This window comes from Podarcis bocagei (genome assembly GCF_964188305.1).
Source record: "Podarcis bocagei genome assembly, chromosome: 10".
Lineage (NCBI taxonomy): Eukaryota > Metazoa > Chordata > Lepidosauria > Squamata > Lacertidae > Podarcis > Podarcis bocagei.
This window is the reverse complement of record NC_138135.1, coordinates 32,135,499-32,145,575: the sequence shown is the minus strand read 5'-3', so window position 1 is coordinate 32,145,575 and position 10,077 is coordinate 32,135,499. Positions and strand designations below refer to the sequence as shown.

Here is a 10,077-nt window from a genome sequence, read left to right as displayed (position 1 = left end):
GTCATGTATGGAAGTAAGAGCTGGACCATAAAGAAGGCTGATCGCCAAAGAATTGATGCTTTTGAATTATGGTGCTGGAGGAGACTCTTGAGAGTCCCATGGACTGCAAGAAGATCAAACCTATCCATTCTTAAGGAAATGAGCCCTGAGTGCTCACTGGAAGGACATATCATGAAGCTAAGGCTCCAATACTTTGGCCACCTCATGAGAAGAGAAGACTCCCTGGAAAAGACCCTGATGTTGGGAAAGATGGAGGGCACAAGGAGAAGGGGACGACAGAGGATGAGATGGTTGGACAGTGTTCTTGAAGCTACCAGCATGAGTTTGACCAAACTGCGGGAGGCAGTGGAAGACAAGAGTGCCTGGCATGCTCTGGTCCATGGGGCCATGAAGAATTGGACATGACTAAATGACTAAACAACAACAATCTGCTGTGGTAAAATTAGGTAACTTATATATTTTATGTACCAGGAATTAGTTATGTAAGTTATATTTTGGGAGGTCAGTTTGGGAGGTCAGTTTGAATGATATCCTTGGATCCCTTCCAGACCTGTGATCCTATATCCAGTAAGAGTTGGAATCTAGTTGAAGCGGCTGTGGAACCTGCCAAACTGGTTCCTTTGTTATGGTAATGGTTTTATCTGGCCACTGAAATGGCCTTATTAGCATCTCAAAGAATGAACTAGATCGCAGCAGCTAAGTCACAGAATCATAGAATTGTAGGGTTAGAAGGAGTCTAACCCTCTGCAATGGAAGGCAAGCCACCCTGGCTTTTAGGCAGAACAACAATAGCCAGAGCTGTGGTGTATGTGAGCGGAAACAGAGTGGGAAACAGAGACATGTGCTGCTCTGGTTTGGACCACCCCCAAACAATGCCCCTGGCTTCAACCCCACAGTTCAACAACTTGTTTTGCAGTTAGGGAAGTGAGAGAATTGCACTGTGTGATGAACAAATCATTGACTACATAAGCAACCCAGGATGGCTGCAGGATGAATGCTCACTGCCACATAATATCCCCACAATCAAATCAGAACAAATGCTCCAGAAGAACTGGACATAATCTAACCTCCATGTAAGCTTTGTGCAGGCAAACCAGGATGAACTCTTAATAAGATGCTGAGTTTGAGATTTTAAACAAAGGTTGGATGGCCATCTGTCAGGGATTCTTTAGCTGTGATGCCTGCATTGCAGGCGGTTGGAATAGACCATTTGGTTCCCTTCCAACTCTCCAATTCTATGATCTGGAGAAGGCCTAAGGTAGACAATAGCATAACATAGAAAAGCATGGGGCCCAGATAGACACTCACTCTAGATATTCATTATTGGCCTCTGCTCATGGTAAAAAAATATTTTAAAAGCCCCCTTCTTGGTTTCTTTTCATCTTTATAATTGTTTGTGTCTGGGAGCAACAGTGCAATCTGATATCAAAGTCTGTAGCAGGGAGAAAGGGAAGCTAGGAGGTTCTTAGCCCAAAGGATCTGCTGATTTAAAAGGGGGGTGGGTTGAGAGACGCATCCCGCATACTTTGTTTGCTGCAGCTGAGAGGCACACAAGTCTTGAAGGCTCTGCGGCAGGCATGGGTGTCAAAGCTTGGTTCATCTGTCTCCTGCTTCTGGAGCCCTGGTCCAGAGAACCGGAGCAATTTCCTCCTCTCAGGAAAGAGACTTTCCCCTTGGAGAAGCTCCCCTGCTTCCTGATAGGATCGGCGAGCAGCACAACCCTGACGTCCATTTCATCTGGAGCGAGCTGGGTGCTCAGGCGAGGCCCTACAGCCTCTCCCTCTCCCTGGATGACTACAACCGCTATTTGCCCAAGCCCAAGCTCCTGCGTGCCACACGGCTGATGAAACTGCTGGGCTCTTTCTACAACCCCTTCTGGATGTCTCTCAAGGACCCCCGAGTATCAACACAAGCCTAAAAGAAGTGGGCGTCCTCAGCCAGGACTTGGGCAAGTGTACAGCACGCTTTAGGAAGAAGCTTCTGCAGCAGGCAAAGGGTTTAGATCTTTCCTAGCGGCTGCCTGTTGTGGGTGGGATCTCCCTCGGCCTGAGCAAAACCCTCCTCCACCGCTTCCATCAGTGGCTTGTAGGTAGTGCTACCTGCTGCCTGACCTCTTCCTGGGTGGACATGGGACCCATCTTCTGGCTACGCTGGGTACGCCATACGGACTACAACCAGACTCGCGTTGGGTGTTCTTGGCCTCCAGGCATGACTTGCCAGCCTGCCCAAGTCACCCAGATCAAACTCCTAGTGTGGCACTGCTGGGCAAGGAAAGACCACATGCTGAGGCCGGGGAAGTCCTCACAGCAATACACTTGGAGGCAAGTCCCTTACCCTGTGGTGGCTACGTGCAAATGTTCCTGCTGATGACAAGGTGATGTGGGTTTCGCATTGCCATGCTACGGATTTCTCAAGGAGTTTGCTGCTGTTTGCTGATGAGTTGAAATCTGCAGAGCTGGTGGTCACCCATAGTCTCAATGGGTCTCTGAACCAGAGGGTAACGGTAGCAAGAGATGCCAGAAAGCAGTGAAGATATTAAAGACTGCGTCTCAGTGAGATGTTTACAGCAAGCAAAGAAAACTAGACTTTGGGGTATTGCTGCCGTCTTTCAGGAAAGGAAGTCAAGGCAGTGGTATCTCGTGGGAAGCAGAGACGGCCAACATCTTTTGTGGACTGACAGGCGTGATGACAAACTGACAGCAGAAATGGAAAGCATTTCACCATTGACCTCCTGGGAGGCAATGTACTTTGGAAAGTCAAGGAATTGTGCTCATCATCACTGTTGGTGAAACCTGTTTTTTTTTTTTTTTTTTGTGGAGAAATAAATGGTTTTAATAAGTGTTTGGAATACTTAGCCTCATTTAATTTTTATCTGGGCAAGAGTAATTGCTATGCTGTTGGGTGTAGAGGGCTGCAGTTTTGCTTGAACATAATTTAGTAAGGTGGGTTTTCTACACTTCCTGTTTTCCATGAGACTTATGCTAGTGAATTGTGCCCCATGATAATCTAGCTGGGTAGCTATAAAGATGGGAAAATATTGGTTTAGTTGACTTTGACCTAGGTCTTTGATTCTAAAGGGTTGCTGTGCAGTTTACTTTTCTCTCCATTAGTTTTTAATATCCATTTGTGGCAGGCATGGGGAACCTGTGGCTTTCCAGATGTTGTTGAACGCCAAGTCCCATCATCCATTACCATTAGCCGTGCTTGTTGGGGCTGACTGGGAGGTCAACAACATTTGGAGGACTTCCTCATCCTTGATTTAAGAAAGTGGATAGAAGACGGCTGCATATGTAAGTTAAATCTAGATAGGGCATGGGTCTCGCAACACTCATTTTGCAACCTCCAAAGAAGCCCACTAGACTCTGAGATACACACCTGGCAACTTCCAAGTTACAAAAACGCCCAATTTCTACTCCCTTTGCACCTCTTGCCTTGTTGTTATTTAGTCGTTTAGTCGTGTCCGACTCTTCGTGACCCCATGGACCAGAGCACGCCAGGCACTTCTGTCCTCCACTGCCTCCTGCAGTTTGATCAAACTTATGCTGGAAGCTTCAAGAACACCATCCAACCATCTCATCCTCTGTCGTCCCCTTCTCCTTGTGCCCTCCATCTTTCCCAACATCAGGGTCTTTTCCAGGGAGTCTTCTCTTCTCATGAGGTGGCCAAAGTATTGGAGCCTCAGCTTCACGATCTGTCCTTCCAGTGACCACTCAGGGCTGATTTCCTTCAGAATGGATAGGTTTGATCTTCTTGCAGTCCATGGGACTCTCAAGAGTCTCCTCCAGCACCATAATTCAAAAGCATCAATTCTTCGGCGATCAGCCTTCTTTATGGTCCAGCTCTCACTTTCATACATCACTACTGGAAAAACCATAGCTTTTATTATACGGACCTTTGTTGGCAAGGTGATGTCTCTCCTTTTTAAGATACTGTCTAGGTTTGTCATTGCTTTTCTCCCAAGAAGCAGGCGTCTTTTAATTTTGTGACTGCTCTCACCATCTGCAGTGATCATGGAGCCCAAGAAAGTAAAATCACTCACTGCCTCCATTTCTTCCCCTTCTATTTGCCAGGAGGTGATGGGACCAGTGGCCTTAGTTTTTTTATGTTGAGCTTTAGACAACTTTTTGCGCTCTCCTCTTTCACCCTCATTAAAAGGTTCTTTAATTCCTCCTCACTTTCTGCCATCAAGGTTGTGTCATCTGCATATCTGAGGTTGTTGATATTTCTTCCGGCAATCTTAATTCTGGCTTGGGATTCATCCAGCCCAGCCTTTCGCATGATGAATTCTGCATATAAGTTAAATAAGCAGGGAGACAATATACAGCCTTGTCGTACTCCTTTCCCAATTTTGAACCAATCAGTTGTTCCATATCCAGTTCTAACTGTAGCTTCTTGTCCCACATAGAGATTTCTCAGGAGACAGATGAGGTGATCAGGCACTCCCATTTCTTTAAGAACTTGCCATAGTTTGCTGTGGTCGACACAGTCAAAGGCTTTTGCATAGTCAATGAAGCAGAAGTAGATGTCTTTCTGGAACTCTCTAGCTTTCTCCATAATCCAGCGCATGTTTGCAATTTGGTCTCTGGTTCCTCTGCCTCTTCTAAATCCAGCTTGCACTTCTGGGAGTTCTCGGTCCACATACTGCTTGAGCCTTCCTTGTAGAATTTTAAGCATAACCTTGCTAGCGTGTGAAATGAGTGAAATTGTGCGGTAGTCGGAGCATTCTTTGGCACTGCCCTTCTTTGGGATTGGGATGTAGACTGATCTTCTCCAATCCTCTGGCCACTGCTGAGTTTTCCAAACTTGCTGGCATATTGAGTGTAGCACCTTAACAGCATCATCTTTTAAAATTTTAAATAGTTCAGCTGGAATACCATCACTTCCACTGGCTTTGTTATTTGCAGTGCTTTCTAAGGCCCATTTGACTTCACTCTCCAGGATGTCTGGCTCAAGGTCAGCAACCACACTACCTGGGGTGTACGAGACATCCATATCTTTCTGGTATAATTCCTCTGTGTATTCTTGCCACCTCTTCTTGATGTCTTCTGCTTCTGTTAGGTCCTTACCACTTTTGTCCTTTATTATGGTAATCTTTGTACGAAATGTTCCTTTCATATTTCCGATTTTCTTGAACAGATCTCTGGTTCTTCCCATTCTGTTGTTTTCCTCTATTTCTTTGCATTGCTTGTTTAAGAAGGCCTTCTTGTCTCTCCTTGCTATTCTTTGGAAATCTGCATTCAATTTCCTGTATCTTTCACTATCTCCCTAGCATTTTGCTTGCCTTCTCTCCCCCACTATTTGTAAGGCCTCGTTGGACAGCCACTTTGCTTTCTTGCATTTCTTTTTCATTGGGATGGTTTTAGTTGCTGCCTCCTGTATAATGTTGCGAGCCTCCACCCATAGTTCTTCAGGTACTCTGTCCAGCAAATCTAAATCCTTAAACCTGTTCCTCACTTTCACTGTATATTCATAAGGGATTTGGTTTAGATTGTATCTTACCGGCCCAGTGGTTTTTCCTACTTTCTTCAGTTTAAGCTTGAATTTTGCTATAAGAAGCTGATGATCTGAGCCACAGTCAGCTCCAGGTCTTGTTTTTGCTGACTGTATAGAGCTTCTCCATCTTTGGCTGCAGAGAATATAATCAATCTGATTTCGATGTTGCCCATCTGGTGATGTCCATGTGTAGAGTCGTCTCTTGTGTTGTTGGAAAAGCGTGTTTGTGATGACCAGCTTGTTCTCTTGACAGAACTCTATTAGTCTTTGCCCTGCTTCGTTTTGATCTCCAAGGCCAAACTTGCCAGTTGTTCCTTTTATCTCTTGATTCCCTACTTTAGCATTCCAATCCCCTATAATGAGAAGATCATCCTTCTTTGGTGTCACGTCTATAAGGTCTTGTAAGTCTTCATAGAATTGGTCAATTTCAGTTTCTTCAGCACCAGTAGTTGGTGCATAAACTTGGATTACTGTGATGTTAAAAGGTCTGCCTTGGATTCGTATAGAGATCATTCTATCATTTTTGAGATTGCATCCCAGTACAGCTTTCGCCACTCTTTTGTTGACTATGAGGGCCACTCCATTTCTTTTACGGGTTTCTTGCCCACAGTAGTAGATATGATAGTCATCCGAACTGAATTCGCCCATTCCCGTCCATTTTAGTTCACTGATGCCCAGGATGTCAATATTTATTCTTGCCATCTCATTTTTGACCACATCCAACTTACCCAGGTTCATGGTTCTTACATTCCAGGTTCCTATGCAATATTTTTCTTTACAGCATTGGACTTTCCTTTTGCTTCCATGCATATCCGCAACTGAGCGTCCTTTCGGCTTTGACCCAGCCGCTTCATCAGCTCTGAATCTACTTGTGCTTGTCCTCCGCTCTTCCCCAGTAGCATGTTGGACACCTTCCGACCTGAGGGGCTCATCTTCCAGCGTCATAACTTTTATATGCCTGTTGTCTTTGTCCATGGAGTTTTCTTGGCAGGGATACTGGAGTGGCTTGCCGGTTCCTCCTCCAGGTGGATCACGTTTGGTCAAAGCTCTCCACTATGACCTGTTCATCTTGGGTGCCCTGCTCGGCATACTTCATAGCTTCTCTGAGTTATTCAAGCCCCTTGGCCACGGCAAGGCAGTGATCCATGAAGGGGCCTCTTGCCTTAGTATTATTAAATTTGTATCCCACCTTTCTTCAATAGAACCCCAGGCAATCCCTATCCAGGTACTGATCAGACCTAGAACGTTTAAGCAAGTGCAAGGCTTCTGCTGCATTTTGTACCTTCATCCCATAACTTCTCTTAAAGATGTGTGCAGGGAAATATTACAAAAGACAACTCAAGGACCTGCTACTTAGTGATAAAATGTGACCTTCCCAAAACAGAATACTTCCTGTACTTCTGTATTTGAGTATATCCACACTACAGGCTTGAACTTGTTCAACAGTTCCTTTTTTCCTGGGACTCCCAGGATTCATAATTTTCCCAGGGACCCCCAGGAACAGTAGTCTTTTGAGGGAGCCCTAGGAACTGATGTTTGGTGAAGGGAGGATGCTAGGAAACCTCTAAGGTCTTAGAATCCAAACCAAACTGAAATTCTTAGCATTGTCTGCTGGAAGTGATGACTGGGGGTATTGATTTAGGTGTGGATGTATGGGATCAGAGTGCTAGTCCTGGGTTCAACTTCTTCCTACTATCGATAGCAAGTCTGAAAGTAAGGTCAGGTCCTGATTTGCACAACTATTGTTTACCTTGCCTGGTTCAGGCAGACTTTTTAATCAAAAGAGCCCCAGGATTTTGTAAAACAATGAGCACCAATTTCTAAATGGAGGCCCGCTAGAGGAGAGCAGGTATGTTGGAAATATAAACAGGACAGCGATGCTTTTAAAGTATTGCTACCTTGAACTCCTTTGTCCTTGCAATTTCAAGGCTGCAATTTGTTTCCATGTTACAACAGGATAAATTGCAGATGAGAGCAACTCTATTGATGGCTCATAATCTCTAAGACAGGAATCATCGGTGACAGGAATGAGACAGGAATTTAGTAATTAAGGAAATTGCAGCCCTGGGATGCACTGATGGATCTGAAAGTGACCGAACCAGAGTAGCAGAAAAGCTGTGGCTGGAGCAACAAAAGGTGTGTGTGTGTGTTGCTTTTGGCAGTGCATTGTGATGGATGGCAAGACAGACGCTGCATATGAATGTGGCAGGTTACATTAAAAGGAAGGGCTGTGGTTCAGTGCTAGAAAACATGCTTTCAACCTGGGCCTCTTTGCATGGAGTCTCTACCACCATCAGGTAAGGATGGGAAAGAGCCACTATTTGTTACTATAGAGAATTGGTGCATCTAGCTCTGTATTATGTGACTTGGTAATCTAGAAGCTATCTTCCTTTGTCCCAGTGTGGTTCAGCTGCAGACCGGCAGCCTGCCGTACATCATGGATGCCGACAAATCAGAAACTAGCCATGACCTTTTTATAAACATGAACATTTTGATCGAAACCAATTGCATTATTCATCTTTCCCCTCTGCCAAATCTTTTGATACTGCAGCCCTTTTTATTTCCCAGCATGCCTCTTGCTGCAGGCCAGTGCAGCACTTGGCTGCCAAAAAATGTGGGAGGTGGGAGCAGAGAAAAGGTGGACAGAGATAAAATATTTGGAAGCAGAAAGTGGAGAAGGGCCATCTATCCTTTTGGAAACCAACGGAATCACTGGAAACTGAGCAACCTTTATTTGAGTGATTTAACCAACCCAAAAAAACACAACAGTTGTTGAATTTCTTGAAGGGCAAACCTGATTGTGAGGTATGGCAGAAACGATATGGTTTGTTTTCAGTAAGGAAATGGAAGGGAACAGCAGCAGTGGGGTTTGCTGGAAGTACCAAGACATTGTTTGCCAGGGCAAATTAGAATTTCCCGAAGTAGCATTTCTGAAACGGGTTCCCCTTGTAAAAAAAATACCCAATTTTGTACCCAGGGCTAGCCCAAGACTTTTTGCTGCTTGAGGCAAAAGATAAGCTGACATTTCACTTGCTTCCCATTCCCTTTACAAGCATGGAGCAGGCAAGCCGTTGAATTTCACTTCAACATTGTAAACAGGGCAGTCCTCCACTCCAATGATCCTGAGAGCAGCAGCTATCTCACGGCAAGCTGCATGGCACACATAGGTCAACATCTTCCCTGTTTGAAGTATGAGTATGCAGAGATCCACACATGCTGTCATATGTACGTGCACAGCCTGTTCTTGTGTATGAGTATCTCTGGACTGGGAAATTAATCCAGCAATCGAAATACAAGGGGGGCTGGGAGAGAAAGAAAAAGCACCCTTGTGTTCCTCTCCCAAAGTTTGTTTATAGTGTAGAATCACAAAACCAGATTGCTGATGGAGGGTTTTTTGTTTGTTTTTTGTTTAGCATTCTGTAGTGCATCATGATGAACACATCAAAATGATGGGTTTTTTACAATGCATTATCATTGACCTCTTGAGACAGTTCTTCCCTTATGCAAGAGCAACTCATTTGGGATTGTTACAAGGATGCCCTCTAGTGAGCAGGCTGAAGCAGCTGTTTAAATAAAGATGACATCTTTTGCTAGTTCATCAATGCATGGCAGGAGAAAGAACAAAGAAACTCGTTGCTAACTCCCCATATTTTTAATAAATTATTATTATTATTATTATTTTATTAATACCCCACCCATCTGGCTGAGTTTCCCCAGACACTCTGGACAGCTCCCAATTGATTATTAAAAACAATGCAGCATTAAATATTAAAAACTTCCCTGAACAGGGCTGCCTTCAGATGTCTTTTAAAGATAAGTAGCTATCTTCTTTCCTTGACATCCGATGGGAGGGTGTTCCACAGGGTGGGCGCCACTACCGAGAAGGCCCTCTGTCTGGTTCCCTGTAACCTCACTTTTCGCAATGAGGGAACCGCCAGAAGGCTCTCGGCACTAGATCTTGGTGTCCAGGCTGAACGATGGGGGTGGAGATGCTCCTTCAGGTATACTGGGCTGAGGCCGTTTAGGGCTTTAAAGGTCAGTACCAACACTTTGAATTGTGCTTGGAAATGTACTGGGAGCCAATGCAGATCTCTCAGGACCGGTGTTACCATGGTCTTGGCAGCCCCTCCCAGTCACCAGTCTAGCTACTGCATTCTGGATTAATTGTAGTTTCCAGTTCAAAGGTAGCCCCACGTAGAGCGCATTGCAGTAGTCCAAACGGGAGATAACTAGAGCATGCACCACTCTGGCAAGACAGTCTATGGGCAGGTAGGGTCTCAGCCTACGTACCAGATGGAGCTGGTAGACAGCTGCCCTGGACACAGAATTGACCTGCGCCTCCATGGACAGCTGAGTCCAAATGACTCCCAGGCTGCTCACCTGGCCCTTCAGGGGCACAGTTACCCCATGCAGGACCAGGGAGTCCCCAACACCTGCCTGCCCCCTGTCCCCCAAAAACAGTACTTCTGTCTTGTCATGATTCAACCTCAATCTGTTAGCCGCCATCTATCCTCCATTTATATCTCAACAATCCTGAAAGGTACGTTATGCTGAGAAAGTGACTGGCCCATGGTCAGCTAGTGA

General features: G+C 45.2%; 1 pseudogene across 1 annotated transcript; it reads left to right on the top strand.

Moving 5' to 3' along the window:
* The first annotated feature begins 1,577 nt into the window (after positions 1-1,577).
* On the top strand, positions 1,578-2,652 carry LOC308596897 (noggin-like; annotated as a pseudogene). Its single transcript has 2 exons — positions 1,578-1,594; positions 1,702-2,652. The product of its transcript is annotated as a noggin-like (transcript).
* Positions 2,653-10,077: the final 7,425 nt, after the last annotated feature.